The 20,706-nt window shown below is 36.9% G+C and overlaps 1 pseudogene across 1 annotated transcript; it reads right to left on the reverse strand.

Moving 5' to 3' along the window:
• Positions 1 to 1,080: 1,080 nt before the first annotated feature.
• LOC143894911 (uncharacterized) lies at positions 1,081 to 3,285 on the reverse strand (annotated as a pseudogene). The gene is made up of 4 exons (XR_013256201.1): positions 2,678 to 3,285; positions 2,393 to 2,492; positions 2,252 to 2,329; positions 1,081 to 2,051 (listed from the first exon to the last, which is right to left on the reverse strand). The product of XR_013256201.1 is annotated as an uncharacterized LOC143894911 (transcript).
• Positions 3,286 to 20,706: the final 17,421 nt, after the last annotated feature.

Raw genomic sequence — 20,706 nt, forward strand, 5'->3', positions numbered from 1 at the left:
TGTAATTAAAGAATATCGAGTGCCATACCGCGGGAGGGCCCGTGCGACGAGGTGATCGCGAGTGCCCGCCTCGGGGATGAAAACGTACGGCCGCCGACAGTCAGCGTACATGTAATTTCGTTGTGATATCGTTTCGTGTACTTCGTTGCGTATGATTTCGTTGTGAGTAATTTCGTTCGCGTAATTTCGTTGCGGGTGATTTCGTCGCGTGGAATTTCATGAACGCCGTTGGCTTAACCGTGCCGTATTTTTGAGAAGTGGCTCTCGCGCGTGAGAGAGCCTCGTAGTTATCGTTGCCGGTTAAGTTCATGCCATTTGTAAGTAGTTATACGTGCGTTTCATCGGGATTAATGGCCCACGGTTGTGTCGAGTTAACGGGTGGGGCCATTCGTGCGTTTCGAGGGGAGAGAAGATCCCCAGCGTTGTCGCGGTAGACCGTAGGGAAATTGCGTAATTGTTTAAGGAGATTGCGTTGGTTATTTGCTAGCATCTCGCGTTTGACCGTCCGGGTGGAATTCGCTGCAACTTATGTCGGGGAATACTTTTGTGCGAATTCAATCGGGATTGCCGTGCAGCTCAGCGACGGAATGAGTATCGCGCTCGTGGGGTGACGCGTGGCGTGTACTCGAATTCTGCTTGTTCGCCGTGGAACTCGCTATCGTCCACTTGTTATCTGCCTTAACCGAAATATAATTTAATGTTTTATGTATTTGAGTGTGATGATTGCGCTACGCTCCCTCTCCTATTCCATCCGCGGTTGATCAAAGAAGCCCACGCCTGAGAAATACTGCGATCTCGTGAATCGTGGTGCGAGGAGTCGCACCTGGCGCCCAACATAACATCTCTAAAATACTCAGTCGAGCTACCATCGGGGTTTCGGAGAGCAGTATCGCGAATATTGATAGAGATTATAGTGAAGAAAGCGACGGCGCGCTCCTCCACGGCCGGCGAGACCGAGAGGACATCGTCGTCGTCGTCGTAATGTTTAACAAATGTTTACTTAAATGACAGAAATCGTTAGCTTGGTATCAGAAAATATTTACTTCAATCCAAAAAATACATTACTTTAATATCGATAAATATGTTTAACAAATATTTACTTTTTCTAAGAAAATATTTGCTCAAATCAAAGATATATGTGATCTTTGTGATCACATATATCACATATATTGTGATTCTTTGTGATCAGTAAACAAATATTTAATGACCACAGAAACCATTTGTTCAAAATTAAAAAATATTTACTTAATCTAAGATCATTTTTGCTTAAATTAAAGTGTTAGCATTTTAAAATTATCAATATACTGTCGCCGGAAGCAAGAATGTCCGTAACTACAATTTAATTTTTATGATAATATTTATGTAAAGTTCAGAAGTTTATCATTTACCGAAATCAAGTTCGTTTTCAATTTAAGTCTTAAACGTATAGACGTATATGATCAAAATATATAGATTTTATAGAAAATTTATTGAAAATTTATGGAAAATATAAATATAATTTGGTTAATATTTATTTGATTTAAGAAATGCAGATCTTGAGGCAAGATCTGATTGTCTTGAATCAACGAAATATTTACTATAAATAAGTAACAATTCACTGAATTGTAATTTATACATCGAAATGGTTTTGTATTCTCAAGTAAATATTTATTTTCTTTAGGTTAATATTTATTTATTTAAGAAATGCAGATCTTGAGGCAAGATCTGATTATCTTGAATCAACGAAATATTTACTATAAGTAAGTAACAATTCATTGCATTTCAATTCATGATTTTTTATTTTTTAGGAAATATTTATTTGCTCCAAAGAAAAATTGTAACTTGATTCAAATAAATATTTCTTTAGTACTATTAAACAAAATCATTTACTTGAATCAAGTCAAATCATAAGAGCCGTTATTGTTTTCCTACAAGAGATTTTCTACAATCGTGAGACGGTTTGCATGAATTTTTGGAAGCCTTCTTTTTCCACCGTAGACAATGGTACGTAAGTTATCCTTTGCGATCATATATAAGTTTATTAGTAATATCAGAAGCCTTCGATCCCCCGTCTAGAAAAGAAATAGAAGAGAAACATAGTTTGCTTTGATATTTAGAATCAAACGCAACTAATTAAAAGGTGTGATTAAAATTAAAGTGTATTGCAAAAAAAAGCCTCTATGGTGAATATACGCTTAGATAAGTAGAATAAAAATAAAAATGTCTATATTTAATGTACCCAGTGAAAACAATCTAGTCAATGTTTCTGTACCATGAGTCGCAATGAAGCTTTAAAAACCAAATAGTCTGTCAATACTGTCTATCTCAGGAAACTCCGGATTCCAAAAACCTTAAAAAATTTATTATTTATATTATGTAACATAAAAAATGATAATAAAATAAAATATTATACCGTCTGGTGTATTTGGCCGCTCATATTTGTATCGATGTCGCGAGCATTGATTCTTTCGTTTTTGTTCTTCTTCTTTTGATAATGACAAACTTTTATAATACTAAAAATGAAATATTATAATTACTTTTTTATGAGAAAAATATATTTACTTATTTATATTTATATTTATTTTATTTATATTTATATTTATTTTATTTATATTTATATTTTTTATTTATATTTATTTATTTATTTATATTTATTTATTTATATCCCATAACTATATATTGTTAATATTGTTCTTACTTCTCTGCATTCCCAGCAATCCCAGCCGTTTAATTTTGCTCTGTCAGCTTTACATCGCATGTTAAGCTGATGCTCTGAAATGTCCTTTCTTAGATGTCCTTTCTTAGAACTTATGTTAACTTTATCTTTTAATTTATTTTCCATTTAACATAATGAAAAATCCAAACGTTTTACAGGAATTTTCCTCTTGAGTTTTAAACAATTTTTTACTTTAGATGCAACACATCTTTGCATAGGACTGGCTTCTATCACTTCATCTTCATCACTTTGCAATATATTAGCTGCCTTATGTTTATCTATACTTGAGGACATTATCTTTTCATTATTCTCGACTGTATAAGATGCAAGTCGAGATTGTCTCATCATCAGTCCCTTCTTTAGAGATGGTGTAATTTTTGTAAAGAGCATCGATGGACTTAGCTGTTTATTTTCGTCGGTATTTGTGTTCAATTTAATAGGACTAATATCATCTAACTCCAATAATGGAATACTGTCGCTTTCATCCTTCGACATCATTTCATCCTTTGTTTTACAAGGTGTATCAACTGTCATTTAAGATGAAAAAAATGGTTACGAAATCCCATATACATATATAACAATTAATCGATAAATTAAGGTATTCCTTTTACGGAGGAGCGTATTTTTGTAGGCGCTTAAGCAGGGCCTCAGCAAACTCTTGTATATTGCATTAAACTTATATAAAATCAAGTTATAATTGATTATTATGTTTAATTATAAAAAAAGTGAAAATATTATGTGTATTTAGAAATTTTTCATTTTTAGAACAATATGGCAACGCTGCGCTTTTCAGGGCGCTAATTGTAAAATGTGAAGTTGATAACAAAAGTGTCAATGTAAGTGTCAATTTCATTAATCAAAGAATATTGTGACATTTTCTTTTTATCAAAGAGAGATTTTATAATAATAATGACTGATAAGAAATATAAACTATAACCTGTTATGTAAAATAAATTATTTATGCGTATCTGTTTTACCTAACTGTTAATTTTTTTTAAATTAAAATTTTGATTTATATTTTTATATTTATATATTCATCTTTATTTTTATATTTATATTTTTATATTTGTATTTTTGTTTATATTTATATATTTTATTTATATTTTTTAAAATATAAACATAATTTGGTTAATATTTATTTGATTTAAGAAATGTAGATCTTGAGGCAAAATCTGATTGTCTTGAATCAACAAAATATTTACTATAAGTAAGTAACAATTCATTGCATATACGCGAAGGAGGCGGCGCGTCTCTCGGCGTTTTCCCTCTTGGACTAAAAGTGAAAAAACTCCGTCCTTCGTCCTTGCTCGGTTCGTCGCCTTGATACTCGGACTCCCGTCGGTGATAGCCTTGGCAATTAGGCGAGAGCGGACAGACTTGGCGGGATAGCGCGACACGATCATTCGTCGCGGCAAGGTGAGTCCCGATTCAAGCCTCGAGGGTCAAGAGCGGTCAGACCTCTCGCGCGACGCGACAAGCGCGACCGCCTTTGCGAATTCGGAGTCTAGGATTAATCTAGAGTCTCAGGATCTTCGGAAAACTTGATAGCGTTTAAAACTTTTGAGCTGAGTTTGCCTAACTTCAATTACGAAATATATTACGCTCTCTTTTCGGTAAGTTTCACTTTTTAATTAGTACATACATGCAATAAATATGTTACTAGAAAGTTTTTTTTAAATAATATATTCATAATTTTAATTCTTGTGTAAATTTGAGAAATTATGCTAATTAACAATTGTTTGTAAAACTTTATTTTTGGTAACGAGCAGATATCATTGAACATTCTACTTCAATGATGTAATGTCATTGTATAATAAAACACGGTTCGAGACGGAAACATGGAGAGAAACAATTTCAACGGAGTGTCAAAAGGAAAAAAAAACAAATATACGTGTATATTGTAAGCTAAATTAGAAAAATTCACGTAAAAATACGTAAAAATATAGAATCTATTTAAACGCAAATTTTTCCGTCCCCGCGTGTGGAATGTATTCTCCGTTTGATCGGTGCGACGTATCGTGTTGAGATCGTCGCGTTTAGATTTAATTGGCATTTCGCGATCCTTTTTTTTAGCATGTCCGCTCATATCGCTACATTTCGTCGGTATGACAGGCTTCCTCTTAACCCCTTCAGTCCCGCCGTCGACCGGGTATGACGCGCGCGGCGGGCGGCTCGCCGTGTCGCCGTTTCGCAGCGACGACGATGACGACGAATCGCGGTCCCGTCGGCGCCAAAGTGCCGCAAACGTCACCGGTCATGGTAGCCCGCCGCGCCCGCGCCGCCCGGCACGATCGTGGCCGCGCCGAAACACCCCGCACAACACGCACCTCGCCGCGGGGGCATGTTAATTTGACATATTATCACGCCGCGTACGTGTAATCTCAGCGCGCAAACATTATGAGAAAGTAATACATTTTCTGTTCGTACTTAAAGAATTTGAAAAATTGATGTCATTTTTTTATATTGCGAGTCATTAAAATTAAGAAAATTTAATATAATATTGCTTTTTTAACTTAGGTTTTCTTATAGAAAATGCTTTGCGTGTACGAAAACATTATCCGCAATTGCGAATAGATACCATCAGCATCCGATGCGGACAGATAGAAACAGATAGGTACCGATTGAGAAGTAAAAGAAAATATGGTATATAAGATAAGATCCTATCTGTATCTATGCAATTTTTATACAGATAGGATCCTATCTTACACAACATATTTTTTTTCACCTCTCAATCAGTACCTATCTGTTTCTATCTGTCCGCATCGGATGCTCAATCAGTACCTATCTGTTTCTATCTGTCCGCATCGGATGCTGATGGTATCTATTCGCAATTGCGGATAATGTTTTCGTACACGCAAAGCATTTTTTATGAAAAAACCTAAGTTAAAAAAGCAATCTTATATTAAATTTTCTTAATTTTAATGACTCGTAATATAAAAAGATGACACCAGTTTTTCAAATTTTTTAAGTACGAACCTATCTGTTTCTATCTGTCCGTATCGGAGTCTGACGATATCTGTTCGCAATTGAGGATAATGTTAGCGTACACGTGAGAGTGAGACGACGATAGAGCAAGAAAGCGAGAGAGCAAGAAAAACTACAGAGCGCGAGATCGTGCGCGCGCGCGAGAGAGAAAGTAGAGAAAGCAAATAATGATATGTAAAAAGATGCTTACCTTTTTCTAATTTCGCAGCGACGACGACAAATCGCGATTCCGTCGGCGCCAAAGTGCCGCAAACTTCGCCGGCCGTGCGGTAGCCCACCGTGGAGTCACACACAATACGCGCACCTCACACACACACTTATTTTACTTTTTCCTGAGAAACTGCGCTTCAAACTTCAACTGAATATATTTTTTTTCTCACCGGACGGCATACGCAAAAAATCCGACAGTCTAATAAATAAAATATTGCTTAGCAACAGCACATAAAAACAGACTAGCGTATGTTCGGATACTCACCGATTCATGCAGATAGAAAGTACTTTTGCAAATACGAATACTGCCATATAGCAACCAATAGCAATCGATTAAGATTTTGAGCACAAGCGCTGAATTCGTTCGAAATACATTGCTCTTTAGCATCTTATCAAGTAGATAATTATGAGAAAAACCAATAAACACAAGACAAGATATCTTTTCACTCAATCGAAATTATCTCATAGATTCCAATAAAAAGAAATCATTAGATCATCCTATTGAATACAATGAATAGTATACTTAGAGAATGCATATAAAATCTAATAAGAACAATTTGTTACAAAATGATATGTTAAAGTTAAAATTCGTTTCAGCAAATGCTTTTAATAACATCTAAAGGTATATCATAAACGTATCAGAAATGACTGATATATCCAACGTCATACTTAAAAATCTCAAAATTTGAAAATCCCGATAGAATCTTATAAATATTTTATATTGTGTCTGCAATGCCACATTAAATATCAACTAGTAAATGCCAATTGCTGCAGACCTATCTGGAAAATCTGTTTGATTCATATTAAAAGAGTAAATTTCTATCAGAAAACTGTGTGTTTTTGTCCTTGGATTGCCAGATTCACTTTTATAAAAAATTAGTCCTTTACATATCTGTATTTACTCATAAGACGATATAAATGTACTTTCATTATGGATAAGCTTTTGCCACTAAGATCTGATGGAAACAAATTGTGGACTTTTCGTATTAATGCGCATTCGCTTCCAAACAGTCAAGTATGTTCAAAACCTATCAATTTACAACATATGTAAATACGTATAGAAAAATATTCAAATAAAATCGATAACTGCATATAAGTATACACAGCTGTCGATCAGTGTGTCGATGCTGTTTGAATCCAATAAATCGCACATTTGTAAATCTTAATATAATCCATCACGCACATGAAAACAATAGAATCGGATACATTCCGTAACAGATTATCCTCATAGTGACCGCGTGCTCATAGATTCCGATAAATCCAAATCAATTGTCAAAGTCTCAATTTTGTTGTACTGATAAACCAGATAGAATCTGATAGACTTTCTATCGCTGTCTAGAAGTTTCTATCGGTCTTTTGCAACAGGGTTTTCAACCTAAATACTCATAAATGAAAAAAAATAACGTTAGTATTACAATATTTATAATTACTCTTGACCGTGTATGTATACTTACCGTTGACAACCTAACCTCGAAAGTGTTAACTTTAAATTATTTTGTCTTTAAAAATGTGATATGCATTGACAAATAAAACATTATATTAACATTTACTTTTGTTCATTTTCCAAATTTTTACTGATTTTTTTTGCTGGTAAATTTTAATTGATACGGTATTAGTCCGAACATTGGTAGGGGACTCAGCAACACACCACACATGCGCGCTGCACTCACATAGTTACACAAGGCCCTCCGATTGGCTGTTCCCCCACGAAGCTCACATCGATTCATTTCGAGCCTTTGGTTAATAAGAAGGTTAAATCTTGTAAACTGTAAAAACTTTTTTTTTGTAATTTTTGAAACGTATATATACATATATATTTATATATACTCATAGTTGAATGGTTGAATTTTTCTATGCACGAATACTGCTAATACATAACTAAAAAAATTTATTATTTTTATTTCTTGCATTTCATACATATTTCCTTCAAATTCATAAGCACGCTTTATCATTCATTTAAATTATTAGTGTCTCAAGAAAAAAATTATACGTCTCACATTTACTCTAGTAAATATGCTTGTAGTCCGCATTTCCTGTGTTTTGATATTGAATCAATACAACAATTTAACTTTACTTGTACAGATACATCCTGAAACATTGAAAAGAAAGTCGGCTGCACTTGCATGCAAGAGATTCCTCGGAACCCACTGTTTTGATGCTACTGCAGATTTGTTGTCAAAAATTCATGTTTCATTCAAGTTAATGCCTGAGACAATAAGAGCGACCGTTACCGATAACGGATCTAATTTTATTAAGGCTTTCAAAGAATTCGGTATTGTAATTCCGAATGACCCTTCTAGTAGTAAGTAAAAAATAAGAAATTTCTCTTTCTTCAACTTGGCTAATTGGCTTTTACGTCTTACAGTTCTTGAATATAGTTATTCCAAGTGTTTTTTTTTTTTTTATTGTAGATGATTCTCAAGATGAGTACGAAAATAACGATGATGCTTTTGACGTTAGCATATTTGACGAGGATGTTGATTCTGATGAAAATTGTATTCAAATTGACAATGAATTTAGCAATGAGTGTGACGCAAAATTACCTCGGCATATCAGATGTGCTAGCCACACATTAAACCTTATAGCTAAAACTGATGTTTTAAAAGCTATAAAAAATTGTAAACGATTAAATTCAAAGCATAATAATGTCATGCACAAATGCACAGCAATATGGAAGTCGTTGCGTTCTCCGAAATTTAATGAAAATTTGAAGGCATACCTTGGCATTGCACTTCAACGACCAGTCGTAACTCGCTGGAACTCGAGTTATGATTGTATCAAAAAATTATTGACTGTGAAAGAGAAGCTATTGAATAACGATCCAATTAAATTCAAAAAACCCTTGAATGACTTAGATTTTCAATATTTGGAAGAATACGTGCGATGTGCTGCTCCTCTCGCAAATGCTATTGATCGTTTACAAGCTGATAACTGCTATTACGGTATTCTTCTTCCGACATTGGTATCTTTAAAGCATCAAATGAATATGTTAACCATTAATGAAGATATTATTGACTGTAAACCAATGATTGAAGCAATTATTGATGGTGTTGATCGTCGTTTTGAGAAAATGTTCGATTTTTTAAAACCCGATATCGACGCAGTCATAGCTGCTATTTCTCATCCCCAATTCAAAGGTCGTTGGCTAGTACCGTATTCACGAGATGTGCAAAAAAATATTCATGAACGCTTTCTTGTAGCAGTATCTCGAGAATCGTCACAAGAAGTACAAAGCTTTGTCGATCAGAACTATGACAACGATTTTGAATTTGGACACACCAATTTGACAATCGATGAGTTCCAACCATCTCTATCTCAGGGAGAATTAACAGCAGAAATAACGCGTTATTTAAAAAGTAAAGAAATCCAATTCGATATGTTGGAAAATTATCCATCGATTCGAAAACGTTTGTAAAGTATAATACACCGTTGCCGTCATCTGCTTCCGTGGAAAGGATGTTCAGTTATACAACTATGATGAATTTACCAAAATACAATCGACTTAAGGATGAGCATTTTGAGCAACGAGTATTATTAAAAGCAAATGCAGGAAAAAAATACCGTTAACTTAGAACATTTGTGTGTATGTGTAATATAGTTAAAAAATATAATGTAAGTTAAAATATAATATGAATTTGTTTTGGTACCGAACATGAGAATAAAAATAAAAAATAATTAATACCAATAATAAATAACAATAAAATGTAAAAAAAATTGGATGGATAATCGCATTCCCAATACAATAGTAATACGCAAAATATAACGTGTAATAAAAATATTGATTATTATAATGTATATTATATCCATTAAATATTTATGATGTGTAAAATTTAACTTCATACCGTGTGTTTGATAAAGCGTAATTTAAATAAAATAACAAGAGTGATTATTTGACCATTATTTGACTGACGTTTAATATCGTAGTATTATATTAATTCATTCGACGTTTCGACACTACTTTTGTGTCCTTATCAAGAGTTTACTGTCCCATATTAAAAATTAGCCGCACATAAATTTTTTTGCAGTTTTAACACTGTCAAATTTTAATGTGAAGAATCCGCGATTCATCCTTAATTAATTGTGCGATGTCTTTGTTGCATTAACTGTCACTACTTCGTGTTGACGTAGCCCTACGTCAACTGTCCCTCGCTGTATACTTTAACATGAAGTAAGGACAGTTGACGTAGTTCTACGTTGTTGATTGCGGCAGGACAGTAATTGTTACTGTGCCCATTTGATTTTTTTTCGCTTATATTTATTATATTTGCAATTTTTTCATATACAGGGTGTCAGAAATAAAAGTATCCAGCCGAATGACTGGGGTAGATTGGGTCAAACTAAAAAGAAAAGTCTCGTACCATTTTGCAAAATTCGCAATAGTTAACGAGTTATTAAATAAAACGTCTGAGCGAATGCGCGCACAAGGAGCGATAAAGGCGGGCCTCGGCGGCTAACTGGGCTGGCACGGTGCCCGGCGCGCGGCGAGCGGTGGGGGTCGAGAGACGAGCGGCGAGCGGGGCGCGGCGCGGCGCGGCGAACGTCGAGCGACAGATGTTATACACAGCGACGAAAAAGTATTAGAGCCAGCCCATACTAAACTTACGATAATTCCTTCGCGTAAACGGGATTTTCCTTCGCGTAAACGGGATTTTGTAGTAACTTACAATAATTTACTCCGCGTAAACGAGTGAATTATCGTAAGTTACTACAGAAGTAACGCGCTCGCGTAAACGTAGTAACAGTAGGTAGCACACGTATTGGCTATTGCATAGGCATTGCCGTAACGTCTTACGCCTTAGATAATATTAATTAGTTTAGCTTGAATTATGTGTAATAAAAACATTTAATTTTAGTAAATTTAATTATTTTGCATGTCAAAGTTTACGAGGTTTACCACAAGCCTTACTTTAATTTTTGTTTATGTTATAATAACTTTAATGGTGCGTGTCCACCTGCGAGTAAAACTCTCGAGAGTAGCTCTCGAGATTGATTTTCGCAAATGGACATATTCCTAAAGAGTACCTATAACGGAGAATGAATCGCAGCTCTCGGCGAGCGAACATTTCAAGACCTACTCGCAAATCGACACGACGTTATTTTACTCTCGGAGATCAGCTCGCCAAGCTCGAACGCTGCTCGTATTTTGAGAGCTACATGATGACACAAAGGAATTTATTGAATAATGCGGAAATCATGAACCATTGTAGAATACTACTGTGACAGAAATAAAAGTTTTTTTAATTTTTATGTTTTGCGAATGAAGTGCGAAAAATTCATAATTTAAAGAATTAGATAAGAATATTTTTAATACATTCTCTGCTTATTACATGGTCAATAATTAGTAACACTTTAGTTTTACATACTTTGCACGTTTTAGTTACAGCGTTGAAATTAAATACATTTTTACATCGCAAATTAAGTACATTAAAAAAAAAATTATTAAATATTTACATGTAAAAATCTAACATCAAGATATTTCGCAAACAGAAAACTAAATAATAATATCGCACTATGTATTCCACTTCACAATTTGTAAGTCTGTAGAAATTTTTAATTGTTGGGAATCTTTAATCTTAAGCTCTCTAATTTAGAGCAGATCCGACACCTGCGATCAATCCATTGCTTGATCCAGAAGGTCTTTTTGTTGTTATTTAACAACCTTTTTCTTTTTAAAATAATGCTAGCCACTATAGTAGCCGCAAGTCTCTTCGTTTACGAGACATTATAATGTCACCACTCTCAGAGATCGACTAAAAAAGTACGTAAGTGGACACAGTTTTGAGAGAACTGTCCGAAAGAATACTCTCTGGATTCTCACGAGATGCTCGCAAGAGTACAATGTTAGAAAAATTACTCTCAAATGGACAGTGTCAGAATAACTCGAGAGCTACTTTGGAGAGTTTTACTCGCAGGTGGACACGCGCCTTAAAACTCTCGAGAATATCTCTCGAGAGTTATTCTGACACTGTCCATTTGAGAGTAATTTTTCTGACATTGTATTCTCGCGAGCATCTCGCGAGAATCCGAAGAGTATTTTTTCGGAGAGTTCTCTCAAAACCGTATCCACTTACGTATTTTTTTAGTTGATGTCTGAGAGTGGTGACATCATAATGTCGCGTAAACGAAAAAACTTGCGGCTGCTATAGTGACTAGCATTATTTTAAAAAGGAAAAGGCGATCATGGCGCAGAAAGATATGCGCTGCTTTAACGAGCTGAAGATCCGAGTTCAAATCCGACCGAAAATTGTCCGCGGTTTTTATTTGATCGCCACCTCTCGGAAGGGTTAATGGCAACCCGCCGAGAGTGTATTTCTAAGAAAGCAGAAGGGAGGCCTCGGATTTTATACAGGCCGAACTTCAGAAGGCTATGGCTTGAACTTGAGCTATAGTGCCGTTGAAACAACAAAAAGACCTTCTGGGTCAAGCAATGGATTGATCGCAGGTGTACATTCGGTGCTGGATCTGCTTTAATTAGAGAGCTTGAGATTGAAGACTCCTAACAATAAAAAGTTTCTGCAGATTTACAAGTTGTGAAGTGTAATACATAGTGCGATATTATTATTTAGTTTTCAGTTTGCGAATTACCTTGATGTTAGATTTTTACATGTAAATATTTAATAATTTTTTTTTTAATGTACTTAATTTGCGATGTAAAAATGTATTTAATTTCACCGCTGTAACTAAAACGTGCAAAGTATGTAAAACTAAAGTGTTACTAATTATTGACCATGTAATAAGCAGAGAATGTATTAAAAATATTCTTATCTAATTTTTTAAATTATGAATTTTTCGCACTTTATTCGCAAAACATAAAAATTAACAAAACTTTTATTTCTGTCACAGTAGTATTCTACAATGGTTCATGATTTCCGCATTATTCAATAAGTTCCTTTGTGTCATCATGTAGCTCACAAAATACGAACAGCGTTCGAGCTTGGCGAGCTGATCTCCGAGAGTAAAATAACGTCGTGTCGATTTGCGAGTAGGTCTTGAAAAGTTCGCTCGCCGAGAGCTGCGATTCATTCTCCGTTATAGGTACTCTTTAGGAATATGTCCATTTGCGAGAATCAATCTCGAGAGCTACTCTCGAGAGTTTTACTCGCAGGTGGACACGCACCATTAAATTATTATAACATAAACAAAAGTTAAAGTAAGGCTTGTGGTAAACCTCGTAAACTTTGACATGCAAAATAATTAAATTTACTAAAATTAAATGTTTTTATTACACATAATTCAAGCTAAACTAATTAATATTATCTAAGGCGTAAGACGTTACGGCAATGCCTATGCAATAGCCAATACGTGTGCTACCTACTGTTACTATGTTTACGCGAGCGCGTTACTTCTGTAGTAACTTACGATAATTCACTCGTTTACGCGGAGTAAATTATTGTAAGTTACTACAAAATCCCATTTACGCGAAGGAATTATCGTATGTTTAGTATGGGCTGGCTCTAATACTTTTTCGTCGCAGTGTATAACATCTGTCGCTCGACGTTCGCCGCGCCGCGCCGCGCTCCGCTCGCCGCTCGTCTCTCGACCCCCACCGCTCGCCGTGCGCCGGGCACCGTGCCAGCCCAGCCAGTCGCCGAGGCCCGCCTCTATCGCTCATTGTGCGCGCATTCGCTCAGACGTTTTAATTAATAACTTGTTAACTATTGCGAATTTTGCAAAATGGTATACGACTTTTCTCTTCAGTTTGACCCAATCTACCCCAGTCATTCGGCTGGATACTTTTATTTCTGACACCCTGTATAATTCTTTAAAATTTGGTTGATTAGTTCTTCTTTCAAATTAAAAATTTTTTAGCAGTATAACAAGAAATGTTTTACTATATTTACTTTAAAGTAAACTGCCGCTTTTTTGTGGCATTTCTAAATTTTTATCTAAAACTTGCTTCCTCATCATTTTTTTCGCTTATAGAGGAAACTTTATAAGCAAAGTAAAATAATGAGAAAGCAATGTTCAAGTTTCTTCTTGTTTGAGCAAGCAATCTCGAAATTCCCGAAAAAAACGCCCGGAAAAACCAAGGGATGAAATCGGTAATCGGTTATAAGTGAAATATCGAGGTTTTGTATACATCGCAAGCGAGCAATCTCAAAATTTCTGAAAAAACGTGCGGGAAAAGCAAGGGATAAAATCGCTGATCGGTAAATAAAATATATGTAGGTTCCGTATCCTATGTTTTGCGCAAGGATGTAAAGAATAACTATGTAAAAGTTGGTCCAAATCGGTCAAATAGTTTAAGAGTGTATAAAGATCAAACAGACATACAGACATTTTATTTTATGTAGATAGATAATTGTTTGGCTTCCTCATTGAGAAAGCTTTTTGAGACTTTCAATACTTTCGAGAAGAAATGGGACTATATAAGCTATCTAATGACGTATTAATCATTACTTTACGATTATTAGTTCCGAAGATATAAACGTTCAAAGTGTGACATGTTTTTGTTGTATTTGTTGCCGTTGCATTCGTCTCCCGTCCCCCATCCCTCGTCCCCGTCCACCGTCTCCACCCCATCCCCGTCCCCCGTCCCCCGTCCCCGTCCACGTCCACCGTCACCGTTGCTCCCAATATTACCTCCTACCCACTGTCGAGAAAGACATAGTTCTACGTCAAAAATATATATACTTGTGCAATGTATATTGATTGTATTCAATTAAACCATTAATCAAAATTTTATTTTTATTATTATTTTTTAGCAAATATATATAAGAATCCTGATTGAACATACTTGGGTGAAGTAGTAAAACATACAAAAATCAAAGAAATTATTTCAATAAATAATTTATAAATACATAATAATTCGTTGGAAGAATGGCTGAAAAGAATCATCATAACCACAATAATCACAATATATGCTGTAACGCAAATGTAACTGAGCGTAATAAAAATTCAAATTAAAAAATAATGAATTACTTATTAATTTTTTTAAAAGTAATTTATTTTTTACTTATTAATTATTCAAAAAATAATCCGAAATGGAAAAACCGCATTAATTATTTAAAAAATAATGCGTAATGAAAAAAATTGCATTGATTTATTTAAAAAGTAATGCGTAATAAACAAAATCGCATTGATTATTTAAAAAGTAATGCGTAATAAAAAAAATTGCATTGATTATTTAAAAAGTAATGCGTAATAAAAAAAATCGCATTAATTATTTAAAAAGTAATGCGTAATGAAAAAAATTGCATTGATTTATTTAAAAAGTAATGCGTAATGAAAAAACCGCATTGATTATTTGAAAAGTAATGCGTAATGAAAAAAAACGCACTAATTATTTAAAAAGTAATGCGTAATTGAAAACCTTTGTATTGGTTATTAAAAAAATAATCTTTAATAAAACCGTAATACATTACAAAAAGTAATGCATTATTTTGAACCCTGATGAGGTCATAGACGGTATTTTTTATGAACAAGAATTAGCTAGAATTGAGAAAAACTTGCGGGAAGAAGAGTTTATCGTCGATTGCGTGATAAAGACCAGGGGACGCGGCGCTAATAAACAGGTGTTAGTTAGCTGGCGCGGTTATCCCAGCAAGTTCGACACTTGGATCCCCGCTTCGAATTTAACTTCTCTTCCTCAAGATGAGGGACGATCAATTTCTCATGGTTCTTCCGAGCAATAGCAGTATGCGTTATTTCCCGGAAAATAGAACCTCGTCATTCGTTACGGAATTACCTCAAACTGTTCACTTACACGGCGAATGGGAAGTCGCGCTTAGCGAGATTCAATTTCCAAGTACTCTTTCACACTTGCGCTATCAAGAAAATGAAATCTACTTCTTCGATACTAAACCGGGGGAGAAAGAAGCACAGGTGGCGAGGAAAGGCACAATATGGTACGGTCTTTACAAAAATACCAGAGAACTTATTTCGGCGATTAATGAAGCATGCAAACAAGCTGACTCACACTTTTATTTGGATCAGCAAGAGAAGACTGGAGGAAAAATCTTCATCAACATTACCTGTAACGCAAGCGAATGCGATCTAATACATTATATGAGCGTTTCCGATACTCTTCTACAAATACTCGGTTTAGGTCATGCTCTTCTCAATAATCCCGTATATTATGGCGAATTATATGCCAGGCGCAACGCAATTTATCCTATTTCCAAAAAACCGTTTAGTGCAAATTATATTAAACTTGGATTTTTTAACAAAAATAAAGGTGTACGCGAAACAACTTTCTATAGTCGTGAACTTTGTAGTTTGCAGCGTGGTATTCCAGATAAAATGTTAGTTTATTGCGATATTTGCGAGCCTTATGTAACAGGTGACGTACAAACTCCTCTTCTCCGAATAGTGCCGGTCGAGACATACCGCTATAATCACGTGGAGGATTACGGAACGAATCAGGTGAAACATTTCTCTCCGCTGCATTATATTCCATTACGCAAAACAAATTTCCGCTTGATTGAAATAGATATAAAAGATCAACTCGGAAAAAATATACCATTCGAATCCGGGACGCTGACGGTGACATTGCACTTTAGACGTTTCCAGTAAGACCGCGGTGGAGTGTCGTCGTCGAAAAGAATAAAAATTAGTTTCAGTACCATGGACTACGAATATTACGATTCACACTACCAGAGTGGACGAGGCGGAGGAATTCCACGAGTTTTCGTCGGAGCACCCTATCAACGAGGTCATGGAATCGGTAGTTTTCTCGGCGGATTATTCAGAAAGGTACTGCCTTTCCTAAGTAGAGGCGCGCGAGCGGTCGATAAAGAAGCTTTACGCGCGGGTATCAATGTGATGAAAGATGTCGACAATAATACACCGTTGAAGGAGGCGCTCAAAACTCGCCTCAAGGAATTGAGTGGAAATCTTAAAAAAAAGCACAGGAGAAGATAAGCAGCATGATGAAGGGATCGGGGTATAAAGTAACCGCAAAAAATTCAGCGTTTCAGTTTCCCCTCGGCATCCACGACAGTCACGTCGCAGTTCGTAAACGTCGTCGTCCTCAAACGGACAAAAGGAAATCGTCATCAAAGAGCAAGAGGAAGAGAATAACGAACAAAAAATCATCGAAGAAGAAGAAGACTCGTGCTGTAAACAGAAAGTCATCTACCACCACTGCGAGACAACGTGGTCGTCGAGTCAGCGTCAAGAAACGCAGCGTATCCGACATATTCTCTTAATCGTCGCGCGCGCACACACAAACCAAGAATTCAAGGAGCGGAGGAAAAGGATAAGCATGTCTTTTCTTCACACGCATTTAAACGAGTGTTTAAAGAGCGAGCTCGATTTCTTCACATTGCCGCCCACTCAAACTAGTATCGAGAGCTCGCAATGGATCTATTACAAGCCCATAACCTCCCTCGGGGACGACGCACCTATAGAATTCGTCATACCCGGACACGGAGAAGACTACCTGGACCTCACGCACACCATGTTGAGTCTTCGCATACGCGTAGAAACTTCTCCCCTAGCAGGCGGTGGTGGCGACAGCCAAACAAGTACACCAGGCGGAAGCGCGTTCAAAGTAGGCCCTGTAAATCATTTACTGCATTCCATGTTCAATCAAATCGACGTGTATTTCAATCAAAAGCTCGTCTCCCCCCCCAAACAACGCTTACGCGTACCGCGCGTACATAAAGGCATTGTTAAATTATTCTTCACCCGCAAAAACTTTTCATCTGACTTCTTGTCTGTGGGACATGGATACCCCCGGACTCATGGACGCACTCGTAGATTCAGAAACACCAAATCCGGCTCTCGTGAAACGCGCTCGTTACATTCACGAGGGACACGCGCTAGATCTCATAGGTCATCTTCATTGCGACGTTTTCAATCAAGATACATTTTTAATTAACTGTGTGGAAGTTAGAATGAGACTCGTTCGTTCGAAGGATTCGTTTTGCCTTATGGAAAATCGATCGACGTCGAAAATACGCATTTTAGACGCCAGTCTGCTAGTGAGAAGAGCAAAAATAAGTCCTGGCATTTTACTCGCGCATGCGAAAATGTTGAGCCAAACTACCGCCAAATATCCCTTTACGAGAGTCGAAGTTAAAACATTTACGATTCACGCGGGTCTCGTAGGAGAATCGTTAGACAATGTAATACTCGGTCAACTGCCGAAACGGATAATAGTCGGTTTTGTCGATAACAGAGCGTTCAACGGCGATAGAAAATTAAACCCGTTTAATTTCAAAAACTACGGTATAAATTTCTTTTCGCTGTACGCCGACGGTATACAAATTCCCAGTAGACCGCTACAGCCGAGCTTCTCGAAAGACGAGCCACTCTACGTCGAAGCTTATTACACTCTCTTTTCGGGAACCGGTATACACTTTTTGAACGAGGGTAATTCTATAAGTAGAGAAGATTACGCCGAAGGATTCACACTTTTTGCCTTTGATCTTACATCAGACTTATCAGCCAATTTTGCCGGCCATTGGAATCTTGTGAAACATGGCAGTTTACGATTGGAAGTGCGATTTGAAAAAGCACTTACCACAACCGTTAATTGTATCGTTTACGCCGAATTCGATAATGTTCTAGAAATCGATTCCACTCGTCAAATCATCGTCGACTTTGCCGGTTAAATGACAAATGTCGACAAATAATATTTCACAGCTTTACACGGTACATGCTTTATTTTTACCCCACCACTACTTATTTTACCCATCACATTTTCCTGCGTAAAGTTCTGCGAAAAGAAAGAGAGATTCAGTTTCACTCGAGACACGGACGTCGACGCTTCGCTTGAAAAAATAGAGAGTGCATTTTGAACTATGGATCTGGTCATCGACATACAAAGTTTCCGTGATGTCAACGGAAAGTTTATTCCGAAAGAAGTCGCAGTTGTCGCGAATAACGCAGCGATCGCCGGACACTGGATTGTGGCGCCTCCCTATCCATTTGACAATCTACCCGAAAAGTCAAGACGTGAGAATAACTGGCTTTCGCGAAATTATCATGGAATCGAGTGGTTCGATGGCGAAACCGATCTCAAATGTTTCACGCTACATCTGCGAGAAATTACGCGACAAGTACGCTACATCTACTGCAGAGGTGTGGAAAAGGCTCGTTACTTGAGTCAACTACTTTCCAGAAACATATATAATCTGGAAGAAATTTCTCCACCGTTCAAAAGTTTACCGGAGGCCCGAGAGTACAGTCAACGCTGCTCACATCACGGATTTCGTGTTTCGACTACGGACAAAATTGCTTGTGCGTTACGTAACGCTTTCAAATTGAAACGCTGGTTAGTCTTGCGAGACAACAGCGAATGCAGCAGCAGCAGCAACAACATCGACTCGAGCTACGATATTATAAATCTTTCACACGTAAATTTGGACACAAGCGACGACGACGACGAGGGTGAAGAAACCGATGGTAACATCGCTATAGAAATAAAACAGTTGCAATAAAATAACGAGACAGAAGAGAAAAAGGAAGGAAAAGTAGCAAAAGCCTATTATTCAGTAGCGGGCGTAAGAAAAGAATACATCTTCAATAACGCACCGATACATCCGTCTCCATCCAAGAACACTAGTGCGACAACTCCAAAAGAGGTAAACCCCGAAATTATACAAATAATTCCTCTCGTGCGATCACCGCCTCGCTGTGTAAAAAATGAACTCGCTAGAAATCTTACATGCGCTGCATCATCTCAGTGTCAGATTTGCGGGCGTCTATCCTGCCGACAGACTGCCGAGGGTGTGGACGAGGTCGACAGCCATCGTCGCTAACACGGACGATCACGATCGCCCCGGTCAACATTGGGTCGCTTTTTACATCGACAAACAAGGAGCAGGAACGTATTTCGATAGCTACGGACTACCACCTTTGGACTCCAGATTCCTCTTACGTCTTCGTCAAAATTCCACTATGCATCAATGGAACACTACGACACTACAAGGAACGCTCTCTCAAACTTGCGGACAATACTGCTGTGTATTTTTATATTTTATGTGTAGCGGTTATAATCTTTGTCAGTTTCTTAATCTGTTTAGCGGCAATTGCGAACGCAATGATCGCTTGATTGTAAAATTATTTCGTAAAATTTTTCTTTATAATAAAAGCGCATGCGTAAAACCTCACGTTGAATGCTGTCATGTTCAGGCGTGTACTTTTAAGAATAATTAAAAAAATACTTATTCCCCGTATCAATGTATTATTTTACGTAATAAACATTGTTTGTATCTTCTCAACCCCCTCCGTCTATTTATTCATTCCTTTTTCTCTTACGTTAAAATAGTTGCACCACGTCATAAAGCGAACCTGTCCGTTCCTGTTTCCCCCTTCCCTCGAGGTAAAACGCTCTTAAAAATTACACTTTCCGTTTTCGCCATCTTAGCATCATATCCTTTTTTGAGCTTAGCGTCGTCTACCACGTGCTCCCACCAAAATGGCGCTGGCCGGCTTTTCCGCTATTTTTCCGCGTGACTTCAGCGTCGTCCGCCGCGTGCAGGCCCAAAAAGACGCTGGACACTTTAGGCGGGAGAGCCAATCAGACGCTGGGTAGGTATGGGGTATCCAATCAAAACGCACCATTTAGTTACTATTTTGAATCCGACATTTTTGTTTCGTAGTCGTCCACCACGTGCAGTCCCAAAAAAGTCACTAGGCACTAGACACCTTAGGCGGGAGAACCAATCAGACGCTGGGTAGGTATGGAGTATCCAATCAAAACGCTCCATTTAATCCGCCATTTTTGACTAATAGTTTTCCACCACGTGCAGTCCCCCCAAAAAAATCACTAAACACTAGACACCTCAGGGAAGGGAGGGCCAATCAGACGCTGAGTAGGTATGGGGTATCCAATCAAAACGCTGGGTAGGTATGGGGTATCCAAT

Source organism: Temnothorax americanus, unplaced genomic scaffold, assembly GCF_048541705.1.
Source record: "Temnothorax americanus isolate GAGA-0224 unplaced genomic scaffold, ASM4854170v1 Scaffold148, whole genome shotgun sequence".
In the NCBI taxonomy this organism is placed as follows: Eukaryota; Metazoa; Arthropoda; class Insecta; order Hymenoptera; family Formicidae; genus Temnothorax; species Temnothorax americanus.